We start from the raw sequence: 27,110 nt of genomic DNA, 5'->3' as shown, positions 1-27,110 counted from the left end.
AGATAGTCTTTTAAATGCTACCAATCTTAGGTATCTAGGTGCTCTACTTGGATTCCTTGGGATTAAGCTCTGTTCTAGAGATAATCCTTAAAAGCTTATCAATTGGTCTCCGTGTTATCAACTTCAGAACCAATCTCATCTTTGCATCATGCTTTCTGATTTTCTTTGAATTGAACGTGCTACTAGCACATTCATTCAAAGAGGGGCAAAATGTAATACCCCAAAATTGGCTCATTGCCATTATACCAATTCTGGTCTATTTCTGATAATTTCAAAGTCCTATTCTAATAGGTAATTCTCATTCTGCTATTCTCTACTTGACTTAATTGTCAGATGCAGAAAACCCTAATCTGCATTCATCATATTTCTTATTTAATTCCTATAGTACACACTCATATTAGTCGCATCAAACCTACTTGATTTAATTATAATTTAATTATTAAGTATTTATACTTTAATTAAATTATAATTATATCCTAAGGCTAATGTACTATGGAATTAAATTTATTTAATTTAATAAATACACCTATCTTGATTAATTAAATGTAATTATTTAATTAAATGGGTAAGGTATTTCTAATTAATTAAACGAAATTATTTAATTAAATAGAGTGCTTACTTCTAATTAATTAAACAAAGTTATTTAATTAAATGGGAAGCCATTCTTAATTAGTTAAATGAAGTTATTTAATTAAATAAGAAAAGTGTCTATAATTAATTAAAGATTATTTAATTAAATAGAAAAAGTAATTATCATAGCATATCTCATTTTATTAAATTAAATATCTCAACAAAATCTCTCTTCAGTTCATAAAGGGAAATTTTCAGTTCATTATTGATCAAAAATGAGTTAAATCAGTTAACTCCTTTTTCTACTCAAATTAAAATAGTTAACTCCTTTTTTTACTCAAATTAAATCTGTTAACTCCCTTTAATTTGGGAATCTCCCTTTATACTGAACCTCATCTTCAATCTTGACCATTGATCCGAATCGATCTCAACCGTTGATGGATTCCAAGAAAGTCTATTTAAGAGACACTCATCTCTTCATTTTAGAGGATGAATTTGGAGAATTTGCATTGAATTGCTACTGAAATTCATGCTCACATTTACTTACATTTCTTGCATACATTCTCAGTCTTAGTTTAATCTCATTTTAGTTTAATCATGCATATGCTTAATCTAGTTTGCTTTATTTTTTCTTAGATTACATTGCATCTTTCATTCTAGATTAATCTGCATACTCATTCTTAGCTTAATTTCATTGTCAAATCTTTCGTTCTTAGAGGGTATAGTTGCTTAAACACCTTGAATCTGAGGATATCTGACAAGCAATTCCCTTTAGATAGAAGGCAACAGGTCGCTTTGCAGGGCAAATTTTGGATGAATAATCCAATGTTCATTCCAGGATGAATCCGCATAGAAAGACCATGTTGAAGTGTGTGTGTTAGCAGAGGCCACATATACATGCATACAATTATGTATGAGTATCTTGTTATGGTTTCAGTTAGCATTACTCATATGGTTAAGATTGTTTAAAGATAATGATTGTGATAATAGTTGTATAACTAATTCACACCCCCCCACCACCCCCACCCCCCCCCCCCCCCCCCTATTTATATCATTGGACTATATATTCTTACAAAAAGTCTTGTTTTATGGCTAAAGATTCAAATAGTAGTGATGATGATGAGATGGTCTATATTGTTGTAAAAGATGAATAGGATAATGAAGAAGATAAAATAGCACTTATCTCTCATGTCAGCAAAAATGATACATGGATTATTACAAGTGGTTGTTCTTGTCATATTGTTGACATTACAATCATGTTTGTTATTAGTGACACACTTATTCAAATTGTAAGTATCTACCAAGCATATTGTATAGTTAACAGTGTTAGCCAATAATTTCAGACTCTATCAAGGTCTATAGTTGCTATCAAGTCCAAGAGACAATATTCAATTTGCGTCGAGTAGTTACTACCAAGTTGGTGATCAGTAGTGTAAACCAAGCTTCATAAGGTGTACCGAGTTCCTCAATGCAAACCAAGTTGTGTAGTGCTTACTGAGTTCATAGTTGATGCGATGTAAGTCTAGTCTTACCTGAGCAACTCAATGTTAACTAAGTGACTTAGTTTATACCGAGCTCGTAGTGATAGTATTTATCGAGCTATGCAATTACAATCAAGTGACTCAGTTTATATGTTGAGTTTTAAAGTATTCACTAAGTCACTAGTGGAGATCGAGTGCAAGACTACTTAGAAGTGATCAATATGGACCGAGCTTCTACATCTACCGAGTGCCTGATGATGCCGAGCATTGATAGTAGATGTCAAGTATTCGAACCTCATCGAGCTAGTCTTCAAAACCTAAGTTCCTGCAGTTGGACCGACTTTGTGTATTTCATGTAAACTTGTATTGTGGCTAAATTTGTAATTTGTAATTGGATTGGTATATATGTAATGTATTCTATCACATCCAATGTATGGTATGAAAATAATGTAATAAGAAGAGAAGAGAAAAAGAGAAAATTACAAAGGCTACAACAATATAAGGAGCAACAAAGATTTATCTATCACAGCAAGGTGATTACTACATTCAAAAAAAATTTAGTTAGCAAACCAAGTTGTAGAATAAAGATTGGCTATTGTTTCATCGTAACAAGTGGATCAATCAAATTCTTTCACAAGGTAGACTCAACAGTCTTATGTAAATACCTTTACCGAGTGCATACTTCATTATATGTATGTAAATCCTTTTTGCAAGGTGGACCTAGCAATCCTTATTGCTCCTAAAAGGGAAGATCATCAAAAGTGATCATTATAAGCCTTAACAGGCCAACTTTATACTACAGCACTAAAGCTTGTGGGTATCATCCCCACCCTATTTTTACTTTTCTATTTGGAAGGATTCTGGGTCACCAAATTGTGTGTCAAAATGTGTCATGAATGCTTTTATGTTTTCAATTTCTCATGTATGCAATTAGATCAAAATACTCATGAAGGATTAATTGCTAATAAAGGATTAAGTTTTATTGGTTACTGATTCACCCCTCCCCTCCTAGTAACTTAGCCCATCACATATATTTTCAACAATTGGTATCAGAGCTTTGTGGTTCTCAGGAAAGAAGTTTAACAGCTTGAGAAAAGATCAAAATCTATGGAGGTATTCAGACTTGACAAAGCTATTGACAATGAGAAGCTCAATTTGGAACTAGCTATTGGTCAACTCAAGAAAGAAAAGGAGAAACTCTCTCAATCTCTAAAAACAAGAAAATATCTTGCAATCCAGATGAATGATCAACTCTACATTGAAGAAAGAATCAAAGACATCCATTCAGAAAGTAATTCAGATAAAGGTAATGATGTAATCAAGTAACTGTTGGAAAAGAACAACTCACTTCAAGAAGAAGTAAGAAAACTAAGAAGAGAGCAAGAAATTTAGTTAGTTCGATTATGTGAAGTCATGGAAGAGAAAAACAAGATAAAAGAAGAGATAGAAGGAAAGAACAATGAAATTTAGTACCTATCCCTTCAGCAAGCTGACTTCATTGATCAACTCACAAATGTAAATGAAGAAATCATGAATCTAAGATCAGAGAATGAAAGATTGCAGAATTCTCTAAACACTAAAAAGAAAACCAATGAAAGGATGATAAAATCTCAAGAAAACATGAACCAATTGAATGATCAAAGTCATTATAGACAAAAAGGAAAAGCAGGAATTAAATATATAGAAGAAGGTGAATCATCCAAGCAAGGAGCTCAAAAAAATCAAAGACCTACTTGCAATCATGTGGTAGATAGGTCATACATCAAACAAATGTTGGAGCAATGGAAAATGCTACAATTGCAATCAGCATAGACATAGGGCTAATGAATGTAAGAACAAACCTAGATTTGAAGGCAAATGTCACAAATGTAAGAAGGATGGGCACAAATCTTCTGAATGCAAAACTAAGATATTGAACCCAACAAAATAGATTGTAAAAGCTATATTTGTTTGGGACTATAATACTTGGTACAGATCTCATTAATGTGGATAATTCAGACACATTGGAATGAATTGTGTGAAACTTCATATGAGGACAAGAGATACTACCAAAAGATGTTTCATTTGTGTAGAACTTGGTCATCTTGCCAAGAACTATATGAATACTGGAAGAGTTGAAGATGAAAAGAAGGCAAAAGCTAATAACATCAAAAAGTAAATGAGATAGCAATGGGTTCCAAAATATTCTAAGAATGAAAGTTTAAGCAATGATGAACATGTTACTCAAGAATTAGGTGACTCCAACATTTCTACTTGATCTCTCAAAGGAGAACTAGTACTAGGATTCTAAAGAAGATATCTCACATTAGTTCCAGCCAGCAGAATGAAAGATCTATATGAACATAAAAGATGCAAAAGGATCACTAAGTATTCAAATGATGCCAATCATTACCAAGCATGGTTGGGTTGAAGACCTTACCGAGTGAGGTCGAGTTGTAAGACCCTACTGAGCAAGGTCAGGAACTACTATATTTGTTGTGTGGTTATTGAGTTGTGGAAGACTCTATCGATATTTCAATGTAAGTGAAGTGGGTGATAGTCTATCATTTGAGTGAACAATTGTACTAGGGCATTTATGGAAAAATTTGATGAAAAGGGTGAAATCAAAGTCATTTCTCACCACAAATTTTTTAGAGCTATCTGTGCAAAGTGAATTTTAGAGTATTTAAGCAATTTGAGAGAATTAATATTGAAGATTTATGTGTTCACTCAAACCCTACCAAGCATCAATGGTATCCACTAGTAGCAAATCAAAGAAAGGATCAGATATGTTGGTGCGAGGTATGGAATGGAAGGTGCCATATTTTAAGCTGAGTTCTACTATCATGGAAACCCTTGATCCAAGTGGAGCTCAATCACAAATTCCACCAAAGGTATTGTAAATCAATGATATTCATTCACATTTTAATTCAAGACATTAGATCTTTGAAATGGATGAATCTTTGAAGGAGTTAAGTGTGAATGGTGTGTTGAAACCAAAACATCAACATCCTGAAGCAAAAGGTTTAACTCACATTGCACATATGCCATGGGATTTTCAAATAAAATGGATTAGATACATTCTTAGCCATGTACAAAATGGTCAATTGTGGTTGGAACAACCAATTTTGATAACCAAGAAGATGATCCATAGGATCACTGGTCTTCCTATGTTGGTGAAAGTCAACATGACCAAACCCTAGGTTAGGTTGAACTAGAGAAGAAAACCCTTGTTGAGTGGGATGGAAGGGGAATGAATACTAGTTGTGTCACAAACATGGAGTTAAAGGTTAGAATACATGTTATTGCTCACAAGATTTATAGTTTAAGAAAACTTAACAGCATGTCATATGAAGTAGTAGATTTAGCATACAAAGTGGTCAAGAATAATCTATCACTTGACCTTGCCGAGTTGTTGCTGAACTAGTTCAACAAGAACATGGAGAGTATAAGAACTTCCAAGAACAATCCTTGTAAGTTTAGTTCACTTTTGAGTTTTTTATTTTTCTATCTAAAAAAATATTTCCCATCTAAAGTTATTATAGTATGGATGAAGGATGTACCTGTTCTTTATCAGATTAATGAATATATAGCTGAAATGGGAGAGAACTATGTAAGTATTATGGACAATTACTTTGATGAATTCAAAGAGAAGATGAATAACAGATTCAAGATACCAAAGAAACTAGTTGATGATTACAAAGATGATGTTTGTTTTATGGTTGATAGTGACAAAGTATATATTTAGGTAGTTAGACCAAGAATAGTATGGGTAAAACCTCTTGGTTATGAGGTATAAATAGATGAAACGAAGGACATAATTGAGGAACTCAAGTATGAGACTAGCACTATAGAGGAGTAGAAGAAAAAAGAAGACTTGATAATATCTAAAATGGATAAATAGAAGTATTCTCCAGACCAGCTTACTCAGCAGATTTCGAATGTTCTAATGGAGAAGATCAAGCCAAGATGGGAGAATGCCATGAAAAATGCAAAAGATATATATGATCAAACCCTAAGGCAACTCATGTCGAGTTTGAGAGATAAGGAAGTAAAAGAATCTCTGAAGAATAATGAAGAAAAACTAACTTTGAGATTTGACACTTGTTTTATATTATTGAATGACATTGAGCATGTAGTGAATAATGCTACAAACACATGGAAGAATACTTATGTTCTTCACAAGTAGAGTGATTTTTTTGTCAATGTCAGTGATAAGGATGAAAATGATGATGAACAAGAAAAAGATGAAGAAATTGATGAACTCATTTTGACAATGTAGATGATGATGAAGAGGAATAAGGACAAGAAGCTACCGAGGAAGATTTACCAAATGTTCAAGATACTGAGGAGACTGACCCAAAGAAAATTGTTGCAACACTCATAGCCTCACTTCCTCATTCTCTAAAAAAAGCACTGAAAACATCAAGCCCAAAGAAAGCTACAACAGGATTGATTGTGTCAAACACTGTAAACACAAGCACTCAATCAATTCTTGCACCTATCTAGCTCAGTACTTCAGTGACAAAAGTTGCAAGCACTTCATCTACTGAGCAGAAAACACTTCCCTCTACATTAATTTGGTTACACTAGATATTTCTACTATTGGTATTTTGGCAGTAAGTGTAGTATCTACTTTTTTAGCAAATCCTAATATTTATACAATTGTTTCCATTCCTAGCATGCAATTAATAAGTGCAAAGATAGTTGAGACCAATTCTTGATCAAGTACAAATTTTTTGGGTAAAGGCAAAGAGAAGGAAGAAGACATAGATCTTGATGAGGAGATTGTTATTCCTAATTGGGACATCTCAAATCTCAATCCTAATCAGATGCATGTTTTTGGAGAAATTCTTCAGAAGAAAGCTAAGCAACAGAGGCTTAGAGAAGAAAGGAGCAAGGAATTTCAGGTAATAGAAGTGATGTAGGAGCATCCTAGGTGTAAGGGCAATCTTGCATCACCCAAAAAAAATATTTTACTTTCATCCTTTTCTATTATAATAAGGACTAGTAGACAGGGTGGTTACTATTTATGGGAACTTACTTTTTTTGTAATTTTGTCATATGAGCTCAGAATGTTCTCATTTTCTACAGGAAGGTTCATTTTACAGATGTAAGCCTACCATAAAATTCACATTGCTCAAGCATTAGTATTAGAGAAAATATTATAGATTTTTGGTGGAAAAATTTGTAGAAAAATCTTCAGGCTCACCGTTGGAGACCTTAGAGTACCTAGATGAGGTCCAAAAACTCAACAGAAGGGCACTAGCATAATTCTGAGCCTATAGATCAGGAGCTAGCATTTCTAAAAAGTGGTAATAATAGCCAATCAGATCAATGATTCATGAGTTATGGCCTTCGAAATTTGGGCTATCAAAATTTCTAAAATAATTTGTCAAAGATGTATTTGGCCGACTCTATGTGTATTGTTAGGGTCTTTCAGCCCTAGGTATTAAGTTTAAGCATCTAGAACCTTCCTAGGCAGAATAAAACTACCTATTGAAGAAAGGCCCGAAGATTTTCTAGGATAGCTCTGGGTGATAGTTCGCAACACTGTCTTGCAGATTACTTTAATGAAGGCACCCATTTGGGTTAGCATATTGTAATTGAGAATTTTGTAATTTTGCATTTGTGGCAATAATAAGAAGTTCATATTTTGTTCTTGCATTCATTTTTGTTTCTTTTTTTCTGTTATAGTTTGTGGTATTAAGGGGAGTACCCTGCATCAAGAAGATGCAACGAATATCCTTGTAGAGGCACTAAACACAGAGGTTGATACTTCTCAACCAATTTTGAATGAATTAGCAGAGGTAGTCCAGAAATTCAATGAAGATTCAAATGGACAAGGGAAATTGTTGTAGAGAGCTTAGAAGAAGTTTGAGAATAGATTTTTGGAACTTATTGCTCAACAAATTGCTATTCATCATGTAGAATTATCTACTATTCTAGGCTCATTGGAGACCTCTTGCAACAATGTGTCTTCACTATTTGGTAAACTCTGTGCTACATCAATTTTCACTGAGGACATAAGAGATAAATTGTTAAATATTGATGAGGATCTGAAGGCAAGTGCACAACAGTTGCAACTTGACCCGAGTTATGGCTCTATCCACTACACAAAGATCAAATTCTTGACCGATATGTAGGCAGAATTGTTGAGAGAAGAAGCTAGAATAAGAGTTGCATTGATAAACATTCAGAGCATGATTCTCCCACACATGGATGCATTGTAGAAACATATTGCACATGCCAAAACACTCATCCATGACAATAAATTCTATATTATAGACCACATGATAGAACTATTAGCAGAAGTGTAGATTGCATTACACACATGCAAGGTGTTGCAAGAGAATTGGGACAAGACAATGGCACTAATATTGAAGGTACATGCAGATTTCTTGTCACATTTTGGCATTACTGTATTGTTTTGATAGCATATATCTTTGGCATTAATGTCAAAAGGGGGAGAAAATTGTAAAAAAGATGTATATTGTGTAAAGGGGAGAAGATAGAATAAAAGGAAGTATACATCAAGGGGGAGAAAATTTATATATCAGATGTGAAATGATGTAAAGTATATTGTATATTATGTATGCAGGAGAATTATCATATAATACATGTACAGATACTCAAAGATACATCTCTTACAAAATCAATTTTGAAAAATCTCAAAAATAGGATACTCTACCAAGTTGGAGACACAAGGTGATGAATAAAAAGTGTTTTTGAACATTTTGAATATAGTTTTGACTGATAAGTGTTTTTGTCACTAATGCCAAAGGGGGAGATTGTTGACATTACAGACATGTTTTTAATTAGTGACATACACTTATTCATATTGTATATATCTACTAAGCATATTGTATAATTAATAGTGTTAGCCAAGCATTTCAAAGTCTACCGAGTTCTAAAGTTGCTATCAAGTCTAAGAGACAATATTCAGTTTGCACCGAGTAGTTATTACCAAGTTGGTGATTAGCATTGTAAATCAAGCTTCGTAAGTTTACTGAGTTCCTCAATGCAAACCAAGTTGTGCAATGCTTATCAAGTTCATGGTTGATGTGATGTGAGTCTAGTGTTAATCAAGCAACTCAGTGTTAACCAAGTGACTCAGTTTATACTGAGCTCGTAGTGATAGTATTTACCAAGCTATGCAATCAAAATCAAGTGACTCAATTTATATGTCGAGTTTCACAGTATTCACTGAGTCACCAATGTAGACCAAGTTCAAAAATACTTGGACGTGATCGATATGGACCGAGCTTCTACATCTACCAAGTGCATGATGATGTTGGGCATTGATAGTGGATGTCGAGTATCAGAACCTCACCAAGCTAGTCTTCAGAACCCAAGTTCCTGTAGTTGGTCAACTCTGTGTATTTTATGTAAACTTGTATTGTGCTTGACTTTGTAATTTATAATTGGATTGGTATATATGTAATGTATTGGATCACATTGAATGTATGGTATGAAATTAATGTAATAAGAAGAGAAGAGCAAAAGAGAGAATTAAAAAGGCTACAATAGTATAAGGAGCAACAAAGATTTATCTATCACAACAAGGTGATTACTACATTCAAAGGAATCTCATTCAGCAAACCAGTTTGTAGATCAAAGATCAACTACTGTTTCATCCTAATAGGTGGATTGATCAAATCCTTTAACAATGTAGACTCAACTATCTTATGTAAATCTCTTTACGGAGTGCATACTTCATTGAATGTTTGTAAATCCTTTTGCAAGGTGGACCTAGTAGTCCTTTATTGCTCCTATCAAGGTAGATCATAAGAAGTGATCATTGTAAGCCTTAACATGCCAACTTTATACTACAATACTAAAGCTTGTGGGTATCATCCCCACCCCAGTTTTACTTTCTATTTGAAAATTTTATGGGTCACCAAATTTTGTGTCAAAATGTGTTATGAATGCTTTTATGTTTTCAATTTCTCATGTATGCAATTAGATCAGAATACTCATGAAGAATTAAATGTTAATATAGGATTAAGTTTTATTGGTTACTGATTCACCCCTACCCTCTCAGTAACTTATCCTATCACATATATTTCCAACACATATGATTGGTGACAAGATAAATTTTGGACATATGTAACACTATGATGGTAGAAGTGTAAGATTTGGAAACAATGAACCATGTTGCATAAAAGAAAAAGGTTGTATTTCTCTAACCAATGAACTAAGATGTGGTAACGCATATTGGGTTGAAAGATTAAAACATAATCTAATAAGTGTGGCACAGTTGAATAAAATTGGATTCAAGGTCGAATTCATGAATGGGAAGGCCAATCTGCTAGATGGAAAAAGAAATCTAGTTGGGTCTGGTAACCAAACAAAAGGTAACTTATTCTACCTAGATCTTAGAGAAAGTTCATGTTTCATTACTCAAGTAGAAGAAATTTGGTTATGGCATAAAAGGTTATATCATGTAAACTTTGATAACCTAATCAAGATAAGCAAGAACAAAAGAGTAAGAGGTATTCCTAGTCTGAGGAAAGCTGATATGGACCTATGAAAAAGTTTTCAAATTGCTAAGATGGGAAAGACAAGTTTCAAGAGCAAGAACTATCATTTTGAAGAATTCTTGGAGTTGGTTCACACAGACCTTTGTGGACCTATTGGCAGTGAGAACTATAGTAGAGATAAGTACTTTAATTTTTTTTTTATGATTACTCTAGAATGATGATAGTAATGTATCTAAAAGATAAGTATGAATCTTTTCAAAAGTTTAAGTGGTATCTAGCAAGAGTAGAGAAGGAAATAGGAAAGAAGCTTAAATGTTTGAGATCAGATAGAAGAGGTGAATTCATTTCTAATGAATTCAATGAATTATGGACTGAAAGAGGAATCAAAAGACAAGTGTCAACCACTGGTACACCTCAATAGAATGGTATAGTTGAAAGAAGGAACAAATCAATCTTGGATTGTGCAAGAACCTTGATGATAGAAAAGAATATTGTAATCAAATACTGGAAGGAAGCAATCAGTACAGTAGTTACCTTGAACAGAGTATAGTTGAATAAAGACTCAAATCATACTCCTTATGAACTATGGTGTGGCTACAAACCCAATTTAAGTTACTTGAAAGTATTTGGTAGAAAATGTTATATTTTGAAGGAGACTAGGAAAGGTAAATTTGATGTCAAAAGTGATGAAGGCATATTCCTAGGATACTCCAGCATAAGTAAAGCATACAAATGTTTGAATCTAACTATAGTATTCATTTATTTCTATAAGTGGTCCTTTTTCTAACATTATTGTTATATATGCATTGGTTACTATTTGTATCTCAAATAAGAATGGAAACTATTGCAATCTTGTAAATGAAAATGTGTTCTTGAATGAGTAGGAATTTATAGTTTTAAGAGGTTGTAAGAAATGCCAACTTATGAGAATTATTTTGAGATACTATAACCTTATGTCTCACCAATGGGAGTGTTTTAATGTGGATTTTTTTGCGACAATCATATTTATGTTATTGTGTAATAATTTAATTTTAATCTCTTACACCTTTTCCACTCGTAACAATTTGTTGTCTGAAAAGCATAGATCCATTATCAAATCTTTGTTCATTAGATTTCACCATCTTTTGGGTAATTGAATGATTCCTCTATATTCCCCTTTGATAATATTTTAGTTTACCACTTATTCTTGAGGTGCATCTTTTCATTTTGATAATATCACATATGCTAATTCATTTAGAATTGATTTGGTTGAGTAATATGTTAAAATGGGGAGTAGTTAAATAATTCCTCTCTTTTCTAGGAATTCTTACTTTAAATTATTTCAAATAATAAATAGATTTTAATATTAGATAAAAGGCTAGTCTTCTTGAGTTGAAAAGTATGTAAAAGAGAAGGGCTTCATCAATGGAGTTTAACAATTAGTTAGATATTTGTCAGATTGCTTTTATAGTAATATTTACTTTGTTTTATTTTTATTGATGAATAGTCCCTTCTCTATTAATTAAATATTAAAGTTACATATTCACAAAAAAGGGGGTCGGGGGATACAAGATCACCCTGTGAGAGTTCAAATGGAAGAGCCAAAAATTTTAACTATTCATCAAAAAAACATTAAAACTACACTTAGGAGGCTAAAGAAGTGCCAACCAAGGGAGGTGGATCATTTTGATCATGAAAACCCCATGCATTAGTGAGGTTCAATGGTGGCTCAAGAGGAGCCCACCCATCATCACCAGCAACATCTTGTTACTAATAGGGGAGGGGTGAATTAGTTACCATAAAAATAACTCCAAGTCACTTGAATTTCTTGACAAACTTCTTACTAAGTCAAGATCTTGCACTTTTCAGTTAGAACTAGATATATATTGCAACTTGGTTAACAAAGAAATCTTATGAAATTAATTTATATTAACCTTTAGTAACTTAGTTGCAAAAACATAAATCAATAAGCAAACAACATGAACATGTGAGAAACCAAGATTTAACATGAAAACCCAATTTGGGAAAACCACTAATGCAACTACTTACAAGTTTTCACTCTTCTTAAGTGAGCCTTGTTAAGAGCCAACCCAGTTAAAAGTTACAAAAAACACAATTAAATGTGACCCTGTTAAAGGATTTGAATTGCCATGTTAGGAGTGGCATTTTTAGAGGTTTTAAGACAATTCAATCTAGAAAATCCACCCTATTATATGATTTAAACAAATGACGGTTAAGACAACTTTGTTAAGAGATTTCTTCACTACTATGATTGTTAGAGGGTAACAATGATTGACCTAATTGATGAAGCAACTGATTTGTATATTAAGATCACTATTCTAGTTTATCCTTTGAATCTTCCTTGATCAAAATATTCTTTGTGGCTCCTTGGATACTCTGTCCTTAATCAAATATCCTTCTTAATTCACATTATGTATTCTTTTTCAAAACTACATTCTTCAATCCACAACTTGACCTTTCATATATATGAAATCCCATGTCAAGTCGGCTTGAATAATCTTTAATTAACATCCACTAAGTCAGCTTGAATTAACCTTTTAATTAGGTTCCTTGTGAATTTTGTTAGTTGATACTGGAGTCTTCTTCAGTGCCCAACTAAGCTCGGTTACTACTAGTTGTGCTCGATTAGGGTGTGACAGTTGTGTAAAATCAATGACAATATACAATTGATTAATTTTTTTCAATAAAGCCTAGTTGTCATTAGTAGAAACATCTTGTTCTTTGTCCTCTCCCTCTACCCTAGAAGGAGAAATTACTAGGTCCAAGTAGGAAAATGACCATTTGGGGTCAATAACAAGCATAGACCAACAAGGAATAGTAGGAGCAGTAGGAGGAGCATCAGGGACCATCCCAAGCCATGTCACAAAGAGCTAGAGTGATGATGGTGAACATCTCACCCACTAGGAGAGTGGTGAGGGGCCTGTGAATGCGGCATCTATGAGTGGAGGTTTGAGGAGTTATGCCCCCAGTAATGACCATAGGTTGGAGTTGGATTCATCAAAGTCGAATCCGACATCACCTGGGCAATCATACATTGAGAATTACCCAAATGATTGAGAAGCTCCTATAGGTGGGAAAACTCTAGATCCACTTCGTTATCATGCACTTGAATCTATAGCATTATATTATTACATATGCAAGCCTTAGTATACATAAAAACATTTATATCCAAAAAATTGTGTGTAAAAAGAACATCATGTCTATCTTTTCGAAGAGTGAAATGAATCTCCAACTTGAAAGCATGCCAAACCTGGGAAAATTTAAAAGGGTATCTGGTAGATTCCCTAAGAAAAACCATATTCCATGAAAATGATTCCTACCTAAATGCTTAAGAAATTCATGTATCTAGAGCTAGTATTGTTGAGATCTATCATAGAACCAATAGATGTATAAGAAAGACTCGAGTTGCCCACAAAATGGACAATGTGGGTCAAGAATACCCAAATGTGTGAGCTGAGGACCCAGAGGCAAACCCTAGAAGAGGACATACCAAGAAAAGTGTGCAGTGTGTAAAATTTGTATCTCCAATTTTTTTTGTGGACTAGAGGTGCCAACACTAGTTGAGAGCCTCAACCATAGGAAAATGAGGCGGAAACCAATAATATCCCATTTTTTTCTTGTAATTGACAAGATGAGTGCATAGATACCACTTCCATTCCTTCCACTAAGGTTTGGCTGGTTGAATTGCCAACTTGTGAAGTAAGTGATGAGGTAGAACAGAGACTAGGAGGTCAAAAGTCTGTCAATGTAGGTGAGCAGACAATATTGGGCACACATATCTTCCCATGATCTCATATTCATGAAGACTCTAGAAATAGGTCTTTGGGATTCCTAGTGGCATGTTTGAAAAAATGCAATGCACTAACACCTTGAATCTTAGCAAGTTGTGCACCCTCGATAGAAAAAAAGGGTAACCACCACCAATTGTGCTGATTCATTGAAAGAACATCTTGGAAACCATTAGCCTCCCATCAAAGACATGACTTGACACCCTCACATGCTCTCTAAATTCTTTTTTTTTTTAAAAGAGCCTTAGATTTGCACTAGTTCAAAGTGATGAGAAGGATTTGAAACCCAATCCACTTCCATGTCATCCTATTAACAGGAAAACTAGAGAAGATACAATGCCTAAGAAGAATCTTCTAAGCTTCCTCCCCAAAAAGGGCTCTAACAACCAACTTAGTACACAAAGAAGTACCTTGATTTTGAGTGGAAATAAGGCAAAGGATGTTGGATTCTTTGGGAAAGAATCAATAATCACAAGAAACTCAGTAAGAGCCATGATGCTCAGAATCTAAAGCCCAGAGGAAATCTCTTAGAAGATTCTCCAATTTGGAGTATGAGGCTTTGGATGGAGCCCACTAGGAGGAATAATACACATGGGTAGCAACCAAAACCTTGGATTAATTTGGAATTTACCAACCAAAGAGAGAGGCTTGTTAATCCAATAATCTAACTTTTTAGATATTTTATCAAGCACAACATTCCAAAGGTTCATGGTAGAATCTTGAAAAAAAAAAGGGATACCCAAAAATGGAAAATTTCACCATGTTGGATCCCTTTCCACTAGTATAGTATTGGAAATATAAGAGGAGTAACTAAGAGGGGAGGGGTGAATCAATTATCACAAAAATATATTCTAGATCCCTTAGATGTCAACACAGAACATAAACTTCACTAAAAATAATGATGCTCGACAAACACACAAGCACTCGTTTACACTAGAAAATGTTGTAACTCAGTAAGCACTAAAATAGAAACTATAACTTGGAAAATGCTTAACATGAAAATATAAAGATATTATCTATGGTTAACCTTACTTAACTTAGTCATATACAAATAAAATAAATAGCATGAACACAAGTGACACCAAGATTTAACGTGGAAACCCAATTTGGGAAAAACCACCAATTGTAACTTGTTACTAATTTTCACTCTTTTGAAGTGAGCCTTGTTAGGAGCCAAACCTGTTAAAGGTTAAAAAACACATTTTTAGGTGTAACCCTATTAAAGGATTTAATTACCCTGTTAGGAGTGGCCTTGTTAGAGGTCTTTAAACACTTCAATCTAGAAAGGCCACCTTGTTAGAGGATTTACAAATAGTTGTTAAGCCAACTCTGTTAAGAGATTTAGGTCACTACTACATTAGTTAGAGAGTAACAATGAGATGACCTAATTTTTTATGCAAATAAATTGCTAATTACAAATCTCAATTCTAGCTTGTATACTTGATCCTTTCTGATCGAATGTATCTTTGCAACTCCACATGGATATTTAGCTTATCCTTCTAATTTTTTTCCTTTAAGCATCTTCAAATCTTCTATTGCTTTCATACATTCAATCCTCAACTTGACCTTATATTTATATCTTACACATTTTCAAGTTGTCTTGAATACAACTTAGAATAATTAATATTCATCTCCTTAGTTGGCTAGAACCAACAAACAAATCAATTGAACTCAATATGCCAAAATGAGAAAATCCTTTGTTAGTCAACCTTACTCAATAGACACTAACTAAGAAACAATTTTCTTACATTAACCAAGTGAACTCAGTTTACACTGCATATTTACAAAGTTTCTTTGGTAACTAAGTGAGCTCGGTTAACACTAGTTCTATCTAACATTTCCTTCATTAACTGAGTGAGCTCAGTTAACACTCAATATTTTGCAAACTTCTCTTTGTTGCCCAAGTGAACTTGATAGACACAGGTCTTCATCGATTGAGTGAGCTTGGCATACATTGACTTTCAATGATATAACATTTTGTGTAACATCAAAAAAAATACATAATTAAACAATTATTTTCAACAATAGCCCTCTTTGGCATTGATGGCAACACGGCATGTCATAATATAATGAAATTTTAGAGAAAGAATCAAGTAAGCAACATATCCTTAGTTTCATTCTAATTCTCATCCATGAGAGCTTCCTTTATTAGTGTAAATTCCCTCTACCTTCAATTTCTCCCTATGTCTGCAAACTCTACTTCTTCAACATCTTCCTCTATAGCAAACTCTGCATTTTTTATATTAGACCAAGTTCTCCCTCTTTGACATCTTCAAACAAAATTTTTGTGATATGAAAACATACTCTCCCTCTTTGACATCTCATGCCAAAGAAAATATTCATAGAATATCAATGCACCTCATGTACTGATTCATATGCAATATACCCTTTTAAATACTACATCAACTGGCTGATCTTCAACATGCTCTGGTTGATGCATCACTAAACTTCATTTAGTGAGCTTTAGATAGGGGAATGACCCCTAACTTATCTCTTAGATACAAAAATGCATCCTTAGGTAATGAATTAGTGAATATGTCTACAATTTGTTCTTTAGTATTCACATATTCCAATCTTACTTCTTTATCCTGCACCAATTCTTTTAGAAAATGATACTATATAGAAATTTTCTTGGTTTTGGTATGCATCATAGGATTCTTTGATATATTAATTGCACTGGTATTATCACATAATATAACCATTGGATCCTTGATTTCTATCTTCATACCTATCAATAGTTGCTTGAACCAAACAACATTGGAATAATTAACTGTTGTTGCCACATATTCTACCTATGTTGTAGACTTGAACATACAATTATACTTCTTGCTTGTCCAAGACACTAGTCTTTTACCAAGAAAGAATGATCCACCACTGGTGCTCTTCCTATCATCAGCACTTCCTACCCAGTCAGCATCTATGAAGGCTTTCAAATGTAGATTTCCTCCTTTCTTGTACCATAATCCATATTCTTCAATGGCCTTCAGATACCTCATGATTCTCTTGATTTCCATCATATGGTTTTTTTTAGGATTTGCTGAGAATCTTGCCACCATACCAATTACTAATGTCATATCAAGCCTTGTGTGCACTACATATTGCAATTTTCCAATCATTGATCTATATGTGGTCTAATCTACCTCTTTAGAATCATCATTCTTGGAAATTTTATGTCCAATAAACATAGGTGTTCCAACTGGTCTTGAATCTTCCATTCTAAACTTCTTTGTTATCTACTTGATATATTTGGATTGAGTAATGCAGATACCATCTTTCTTCTACTAGATCTGTAATCCAACAAAGAATTTTATCTCTCCAAACATAGACATCTCAAATTATTTACTAATCTCTTCTTAAAATGCCTTGCATAAATCATCATTTCCTATAAATAAAGTGTCATCCATAAATATTTTTGCCAACACAATCTTCTTTTATGGTCCTTCAATATACAAGCTATTGTTATCATTTTTTCTTTGAAAACCAATCTTTATCAAGTAGTTATGAAGTCTTTCATACCAAGCTTTGGGAGCTTGCTTGAGACCATAAAACACTTTGTGTAATTTATAAACCAATCCCTTTTTCTAGGATCCACAAAACCTTCAGGTTATTCTATGTAAACTTCCTCTTCAAGAATTCCATTCAAGAATGTAGATTTTACATCCTTTTGATAAATTTTAAATCCTTTATGTGTAGCATAAGAAAGTTCTAACACTTTATAATCTATGAACAAGAGAAAAAGTTTTGCCACAATAAATAGCTTCTCCTTGAGAATAACCTTTGCATACTAACCTTGCTTTATTTCTGGAAACTTCTCCATCTTCATTCAACTTATTTCTAAAAACCCACTTAGTGCCAATTACATTTTTATCCTTGGGTCTAGGAATAAGAGTCCAGATCTTATTCCTCTTTATATGTTCTATTTCTTCATTCATAGCTTCAATCCAACTTTCATTATCCAAAGCATCTTTAACTGATCTAGGTTCTAATTTAGCAAGTAAACATGTACCTTTCAATTTATTTCTTGCCATTGTTCCTTCTAACTTGTCTCTAATGATCGGATCAAGTGCATGGTGGCTTCTGACATATCTTCCTAACATAGGTACTTTGGATTTAGAATTTGTTCCACTGGCCTCGCCATGATCTTCTATATCAAGCTCAGGTCCCATTGTTTGTGACTCAGGTCCATTAGACTCGATTTTCTTTGGAAACATCTCAATAGCTTTTAACAATGACTCGGGTCCTTTAGATTGTGACTTAGGTTGAATTGGTTACAACTTGGTAGGTCTTGGAGATTTTGGGGAATTGGGGAGTGAAGTCTGCTGACTTTTAATTGGATTTGGCAATGTGTCAGGTTCATAGTAGATAAACTTTTTGTAATCCTCAAGTTCTTTATTTCTTTCTTAATTCTTCACTCTTTTCTATAAACTCATCAATTCTTGCATGTGCACTTTCTATGATCTTATGATTTGATAAATTCAAACATTTATACACTTTACTTTTGCAAGAGTATCTTAGGAATATGCCTTCATCACCTTTGACATCAAGTTTACCTTTCCTAGATTCCTTCAAGATACAACATTTGCAACCAAATACTTTCAAGTAACCTACATTAGGTTTTTAGCCATACCATAGTTCACAAGGAGTTTGATTTAAGTCTTTCTTCAATTGTACTCTATTCAAGGTATGCACAGTAGTACTAATTGCTTCCTTCCAGTATTTAATTGCAACATTCTTTTCTATCATCGAGGTTCTTGCATAATCTATGATGGATCTGTTCCTTCTTTCAACTATACCATTCTATTGTGGTGTACCAAGGGCTGATACTTGTCTCTTAATTCCTTTTTCAATGCAAAATTTATTGAATTCATTGGAAATGAATTCACCACCTCTATTTGACCTTAAACACTTCAACTTCTTTCCAGTTTCTTTCTCTACTCTTGCTAGATACCACTTAAATTTTTGAAAAGCTTCCAACTTATCTTTCAAATACATTACAGTCATCATTCTAGAATAATCATCAACTAAAAAAAAAAAAACTTATCTCCACTGTAACTCTCTATTCCAACAAATCCACATAAATCTATATGAGCTAGCTTCAAGACTTCTTTAGAATAATAGTTTTTGTTTTTGAAACTTGTCTTGCCAATCTTACCAATTTGACAATTTTTGCATAGGCCCATATTAGGTTTCTCCAAACTAGGAATACCTCTCATCTTTTTTTTTTTTCTTATCTTGATTAGATTATCAAAGTTCACATGACATAGCCTTTTATGCCATAACCATCTTTCTTCTACTTGAGCAATAAAACATGAACTTTCATTGAGATCTAGGTAGACTAGATTACCTTTTGTTTTCTTGCCAAACCTAACGAGATTTTCTTTTCCATCCAACAACTTGGTCTTCCCATTCATGAATTCTACCTTGAATCCAATGTTATTCAACTGTGCTACACTCAGTAGATTATGCTTTAGTCCTTCAACCCAATAAGGATTATCACATCTAAGTTCATTGGTTAGTGAGATACAACCTTTTCCCTCTATGCAACATGGTTCATTATTTCCAAATCTCACACTTCCACCATCATAATGTTCCATATGTTCAAAATTTATTTTTTCACCAATCATATGATATGAGAAACCACTATCAATAATCCATGTATCATTTTTTCTAACATGAGAGATAAGTTCCATTTTATCTCCTTCATCATCAGTTTCATCTTTTACAGCAATATATACCATTTCATCATCTTTACTACTATTTGAATCTTTAACCATAAAACAAGATTTCTTAGCTTTTTCCTTGTGGTCCTTGACGTTATTGAAATCCTTCTTGCCTTTTTACTTGATGTGCTTCTTTTCATTTATGTCTTCTTTGTTTGGGCATCTTGCAGTAATTTGTCCAGCTTCTTCACAAGAGAAATAGATAAAAGGAATTTTACCTTTGTACTTTCCTTTTCCTTTGGGATACCTCCTTGCAAGCAATGTTTCAATGGCTTCAAGATTGCTATCAGAATTGTCTTCCTCTTCACTTATAGATTGTTTTCCTTTTGACTGTTTAGCTTTCTTCTTGAGTGATAACTTGGCTTCAAATGTAGACTCAATATTTTTAGAACTAGGAGTATAATTTTCATAGTTATCTAGTTCAAATATAGTCAATCTTCCAACTAGGGTATCCAAAGTTATCTTGTTATTTGGATCACATCTTAATAGACACTCTAATTTCATAGATAGGAAGAAGGGTTCTAAGTACCTTTCTTACCATTGTGATGTCTTCAATTGTTCCTCCAAAGGCTTTGATAGCAATGACACTAGCTTTGATTCTCTCAACATATTTTGCAATGTTTTCATCCTCTCTCATTTTCATCTAATCAAACTAACCTCTCAAGCTTTCTACTTTGGCTCTTTTTATGTTATCATCACCTCCATAGACATCCTTCAGTTTGGTCCATATGTCATGAGTAGTAGCACATGTTAGAATTCTTTTAGAATAACTGAGAGGGGGGGGGGGGGTGTGAATCAGTTAACCAAGGTCCAAATGTCCTAATAACACTTTTTCACTACTTTTAATGAATCCATACACTTTTCATTCATCCAAACTTAAATCTCCCATATTAGCAAGTTACAGTAAATCAACATGTAGAGATAAAACATGCAAGATCAACACATGACACAATGATTTACGTGGAAACCCAATTTGGGAAAAACCACCAGTAACATGCTACTTGATTTTCACTCTTCTAAAGTGATGCCCTGTTAAAGGCTTACAACACACTGTTAAATGTGACCTTGTTAGAGGATTTCACCAAAATGTTAGGAATGGGCCTGGTTAAAGAACTTCTGAACATTCACTTGGAATGTCACCTTGTTAAAGGATTTACCTCATGGATATCAAACCAACCTAAGTCCATAGGATTTAAACTATCTGTTACAATTGCTAGAGAGTAACAATAATGGCTTTTTGATCTAATACAACTTACAACATAAATTACAGATTTTAGATCACTTCTTCAGTTCAGTCCTATTGCTTGGCTTTAATCATTTCAGCTCTAACAGCTTGTCTTCCTCTCAAGCTTCGTCTCCTTGAGTCTTCTTACTCATCATGCCAATGCAATAATCCTTGTGGTCATCTATCCAAATAGTATTTTTGTGCTTTCTTCTCCTTAGCACCTTCTTCAGCAATTATGCTTTCATGCTTGACCACCTCTCTCTCTTTGCTTCATGACCTCATGACTCCTTAAATAAAAATCTAATTTTTCTTTTCTGCTCAATTCTCCCTCTCCAATTTGTAGGGTTTCAAATGGATTAGGTAGGATACAATGTATCTACCTCATATCTTGTTCTTATCTAGAGACTTCATCTAGGTTCCAGTTGTAACCTCAAAAATGTTCTACATGGTGTTCTATGCCACCAGCTCATCATTCTTATCTTCCATTTAATTCACAGACTTCTAGATAACAACCTTGTCAGCTTAGATTTGGCAAATCTTTGATTATCGAAATAATGCAGCAACTCAGCATTATTGGTTTACTGATGCTCGGCATCTCTATGTTACTCGACACTTGATAAACTCGGTATCACTCGGCATCTGAAGTTCACTCGACACTTGAAGTTGAACTTGCTTGGCTTCAACTAGGAATTTGTTTGGCACCTACTAGCTTGCTCGACTCCTTCTCTCTAGTGAACTTTAGTTAGGCTTTACAGATGTCTTAGCTAAAACCTTATATCTTTGATATGTTTCAGTGTGCCCATTCTCTATGTCTTAGAGTATGTCATCAGTACATTATTTCATCAATGGCTTGACTGATCCTTCTACTTCATTCCAACATCATAACTTCAACCTTTATCTAGGTGTTCTAGTTACATCTTATTGATTTCCTCCTCCTTGTTAATCAACTAATTGATAGTATTTGGATCACTAAAGCACTTGTCATTCCTGCAAGTAGCAAGTTTGACATCAATGAAAAAACAATGATTGAGAACATTCTTTACCAATTCCATATGATCATTCCAAAAATCTTCCTTATGATCTTTTCAATCATTTCCAACAACACATCCTTTGACCTCATCAAATTCAACATAGTTAAGAGTTGATGCAATGTCAATCATCGTAATGTTATGATTTTTCTTTTCATCAATATGTTCCACAGCCAATGTTCGAGTAGGAGCTTTGTAACAATTTTCCAAATATTTTAAACCTAAATCATTGATGATTTCTAAGAGAAACTTCATAATTTCTTGCCATACCTCGAAGTTATCTTTGTTCAACTTGGGAATCTCTCTTCGGTAAGATATCCTAATCTTTAACTTAGGTCCTTGAAACCTTCTCTACAAGAAACAAGAAGCTCTGGTACCAATTGTTGGAAATATAAGAGGAGTAACTAAGATGGGAGGGGTGAATCATTTATCACAAAAATAAATTCTAGATCCCTTAGATGTCAACATAGAACATAAACTTCACTAAAAATATTGATGCTTAACAAACACATAGGCACTTGGTTTACACTAGAAAATGTTGTGACTCAATAAGCACTAAAATAGCAATTGTAACTTGGCAAATGCTTAACATGATAATCTCAAGATATTATTTGTGATTAACCTTAACTTAGTTTCATACCAATTAAATAAATAGCATGAAAACAAGTGACACCAAGATTTAATGTGGAAACCCAATTTGGAAAAACTCACCAAATGCAACTAGTTATTGATTTTCACTCTTTTGAAGTGAGCCATGTTAGGAGCCAACCCTGTTAAAGGTTGCAAAACACACTGTTAGGTGTAACCCAGTTAGAGGATTTAATCACCCTATTAGGAGTGTCCTTGTTAGAGGATTTACAAATAGTTGTTAAGCCAACTCTGTTAAGAGATTTAGATCAAGTTGCTAAAATGGTTAGAGAGTAACAATGAGATGACCCAATTTCTAATGCAACTAAATTTCTAATTACAGATCTCAATTCTTGCTTGTATATGTGATCCTTTCTGGTCAAATGTATCTTTGCATCTCCACAAGGATATTCTTCGTATCCTTCTAATTTGCTTCCTCTAATCATCTTCAAATCTTCTAATAGTTTCACACATTCAATCCTCAACTTGACCTTATATTTATATCTTACACATAGTCAAGTCGGCTTGAATACAACTTAGAATAATTAATATTCATCTCCTCAGGCGGCTAGAACCAATAAACAGATCAATTGAACTCAATATGCCAAAATGAGAAAATCCTTTGTTAGTCGCCCTTGCTCAATAGACACTAACTCATAAATGATTTTCCTATGTTAACCAAGTGAACTCAGTTAACACTGCATATTCATAAAGTTCCTTTGGTAATCACGTGAGCTCGATTAACACTGGTTCCATCCAACATTTCCTTCATTAACCAAGTGAGCTTAGTTAACACTCAACCTTTTGCAAACTTCTGTTTGTCACCTGAGTGAACTCGATAAATACACGAAACTGTCTTCATCGCCCGAGTGAGCTTGGTATACACTAATTGGCAATGATATGACATTTTTTGTAACATAAAATATAATACACAATTAACCAATTGTTTTCAACATATAGAGAAAGCTATGTTGGGGCAGGAAGGAAGGACTGTGTTTATTAAAGTGTCTTGTGCCACTAGATGGAGAACCTAGAAGCCAAACAAAAAAATCCAAACATTGGAGTGCATTAGAAAAATTATCTGATTACCCTCAATGAGAGCAATGAAGGAATCATTAGCAAAGTATCCATTGATAAGTTGAGTGGAGGACTCAGGAAGAGAAATGGCTAAAACATGACCACAAGAGATGGAGTGGCATAGAAGGTATCCAAATCCTTTAGCAGCTAGGGTATACAAAGTAGAAGCCAAAGGAAAACCTTGGTAAATAGATCTAAAAAGGCCAAATGCTTCATATTTACTGGTATTAATGGTGATGCAAGAAGAAGCATCACCAAAAACAATCTCTAGAGACTGAAGAAAGATATGTCCAAACCCTAACACTCTTAGTGCAATCATAAGCTTTGGCAAAATCAATTTTGAGAAAGAGAGCTTGTTTCTTAGACCTACAGACTCATCCATGCCTTCCTAGACAACAATGATGTTGTCCAAGATATGGCGAGATTTGAAAAATCATGTCTTCTCAAGAGAAACAACCAAGGGTAAGAGATGTCAAATATTAACTATCAAGGCTTTGGATATGATTTTGTAGGAGACATTCAACAAGGTGATAGGCCTTCAATTTCATATATATTTAGGGTCTTCGGCTTTAGGTATGAATTTGATAATGTCTTTGTTGATAATATTTCCTAAATATTTAGATTGAAATGCTTCCACGTAGACCTTGTGAAGACTCAAAAGGTTTTGTAAAATTCACAGGGGAAACCATCACATCTAGGAGCCCTATCATCCATCATAGAAAAGATATCCTCCTTAAGGCCAATGAGAGTGAGCAATTGCTCACAAAGAGCACACTGCTCAACCACAAGGTGGTTAGGAGTAATAGCACGGTGTATTTAAATTTTTATGTAATGAGAATCAAGGATACAATCTCTTATTTATTTCTAGCTATCAAGGCATTAGACTAACTAATTTGAGGTCATAAATATAAATTGTTGTTTTCTTATTATACTTGTCATAGGCAAATACTATTGCATTCACTTGGACTAATTAGTCAATTAGTTTTGACCAATCATATCAATTTATTTGTTTTGTTTGCAAAATAATCTTATATTTTATTATTTTTATATTTTTATTTTATAAATTTTGATAATAATAAAATATTTATTTGAAATCTTATTGGTTGATATCAAATTATCTTATAGGAGCCCTTTTTCGGACATCCTCCATATTCCATATTTTCCACCTTTTTTCATGTGTATGATATTACTGAATGTTTTGAGGGAAAAAATCAATTACAATGAACAAATACATAGTTTTTGGTATGAAATTATCTCACTAATAAAATAAAGTAGCAATTAATGTAAAGGTAGAATTAGAGACAATTTAATTTATGTCCATGTCTTAAATAATTATTTTAATTTTAATAACTAGTTACTAATAGCATTACAATACAAGTCTTAAAATTAAATTTTAAACATCATATAAAATTTTAAATATTTTTATTAATATATACACGTAAAATAAGTATTACTAACATAACTATCAATTAAAATTAAAATTTAATATAAAATAGTTTTAAAATCATTAAAAATATTTTATGCAACCATTTACTAACTATATAATTAATTATTTATCAATTATGTTAAGATGATGAAGTGCATCGTATAGTGCAAGGAATCTCACTGTATGGTGAGTCCACTGTACGGTACAATAACACAATGTTATTTTTATGTATGGTGGAAGTGAGATGTACAACACAACAATGTGAGGTTTGTGTGCAGTGAAAGTGGTACGACGAGGTGAGTGTCAAATGGAGTATGAAGGTACGACTAGTTGCACAGGTGATTGATGATTCGTAGACCGATTTGCCTATAATCATTTATGTACTAAATTTTGAAACAAAATGCAGTATGTTTTAATTAATTGCAAGAATTCGTTAGAAGGTTGAAGAATGAAAACCAGGTTGATTGTGAGGAAAATTTAAGCCTGTAAAAAATTAGAGTTGTGTATGTAACTTGTTACTGCAACATAAAGTTGCTCAAGTTTTTGTGGTGGTGGGTTTTTTTCAGAAGGGTTTCCCACGTTAAACTTTATTTTTCTATGTCTTGCATCTGATATGTTTGATAATTTATTTTCTTGTTCATCTTTGTTTTAAATTATTATTTTTCTTATGTCCTTGTAATTTGGCATTCGGAGAGCATTTATGCACTATTTCTTTCCTAACAAGTGGTATCAAAGCTTGGTCAGTTGTGTTATCCTTGTCAGGTAGGGTTTGATTTTTTTTACCAATTTGGTTTTAGTGGGAGTTTGCAAAAAATTTGTCTATAAATTGAGATGGTAGGTACATCAGGATGAGTGGATTAAAAAGTTCAATGGCACCAACTTTGAATTGTGGAAACTTAAAGTAGAAGATCTATTAGTTGATTAAGATTTGTGGACTATCGTGTCTAGCATTAAGCCCTCAAGAATGAAACAGGAAGATTGGGAACTAACGGATCGAAAGGCTAGAGGACTAATAAGATTGAGTCTTGCAAACTTGGTTTTATTGAATGTCCATGAAGAGAAAACCACACATTCCTTGTGTAAAAAATTATGAGACACTTATCAGGGAAAATCCTTAGTAAACAAGATTTTCTTAAGGAATAAATTATACTCCTTGGAGATGGATAGAGGAACGGTTCTGGAAGATCATTTAAACTCATTCAATATGGTGATTGCATAGTTAACATTTTTTGGTGTGTCTATTGATGAAAAAATTGGTGCATGCTACTATTATGCTCATTGCCTAATTCATGGGATCATTTAGTAACAGTTATCGAAAGTATGACTACCAAGTTGAAAATGGACAAAGTAGTTGTTGCACTTTTGTAGGAGGAGATGCGAAAGAAGTCCTCTAAGATAGCCAAAGAAGCTCTGAGTGTATGAGGAAGATCTAAGGACAAAAGTAAGAAGAAGGACACGTAGTCAAAGTCTTAGGTGTGATTTGCCACTCCTGGAAAGAAGTCCAAGGTGAAGTTTTGGAACTATGAGTAGAAGGTCATATTTGAAGGTATTGCAAGGAGGAGAAAAGGAAAAAGAAGAAATATACTTCCAACACTGAGTCTTCTTAAAGTGTTGTTGATTCCTTCATAGTAGCCTTGGCAGTGCCTGTTTCTGATGATGTATGGTTGGTGGATTCAGGAGCATCATTCCAGATGACGTCTCACAAA

Source organism: Cupressus sempervirens, chromosome 3, assembly GCF_028749045.1.
Source record: "Cupressus sempervirens isolate cs-2001-9-10 chromosome 3, ASM2874904v1, whole genome shotgun sequence".
In the NCBI taxonomy this organism is placed as follows: domain Eukaryota; kingdom Viridiplantae; phylum Streptophyta; class Pinopsida; order Cupressales; family Cupressaceae; genus Cupressus; species Cupressus sempervirens.
Note: the sequence above shows the minus strand (reverse complement) of the source record.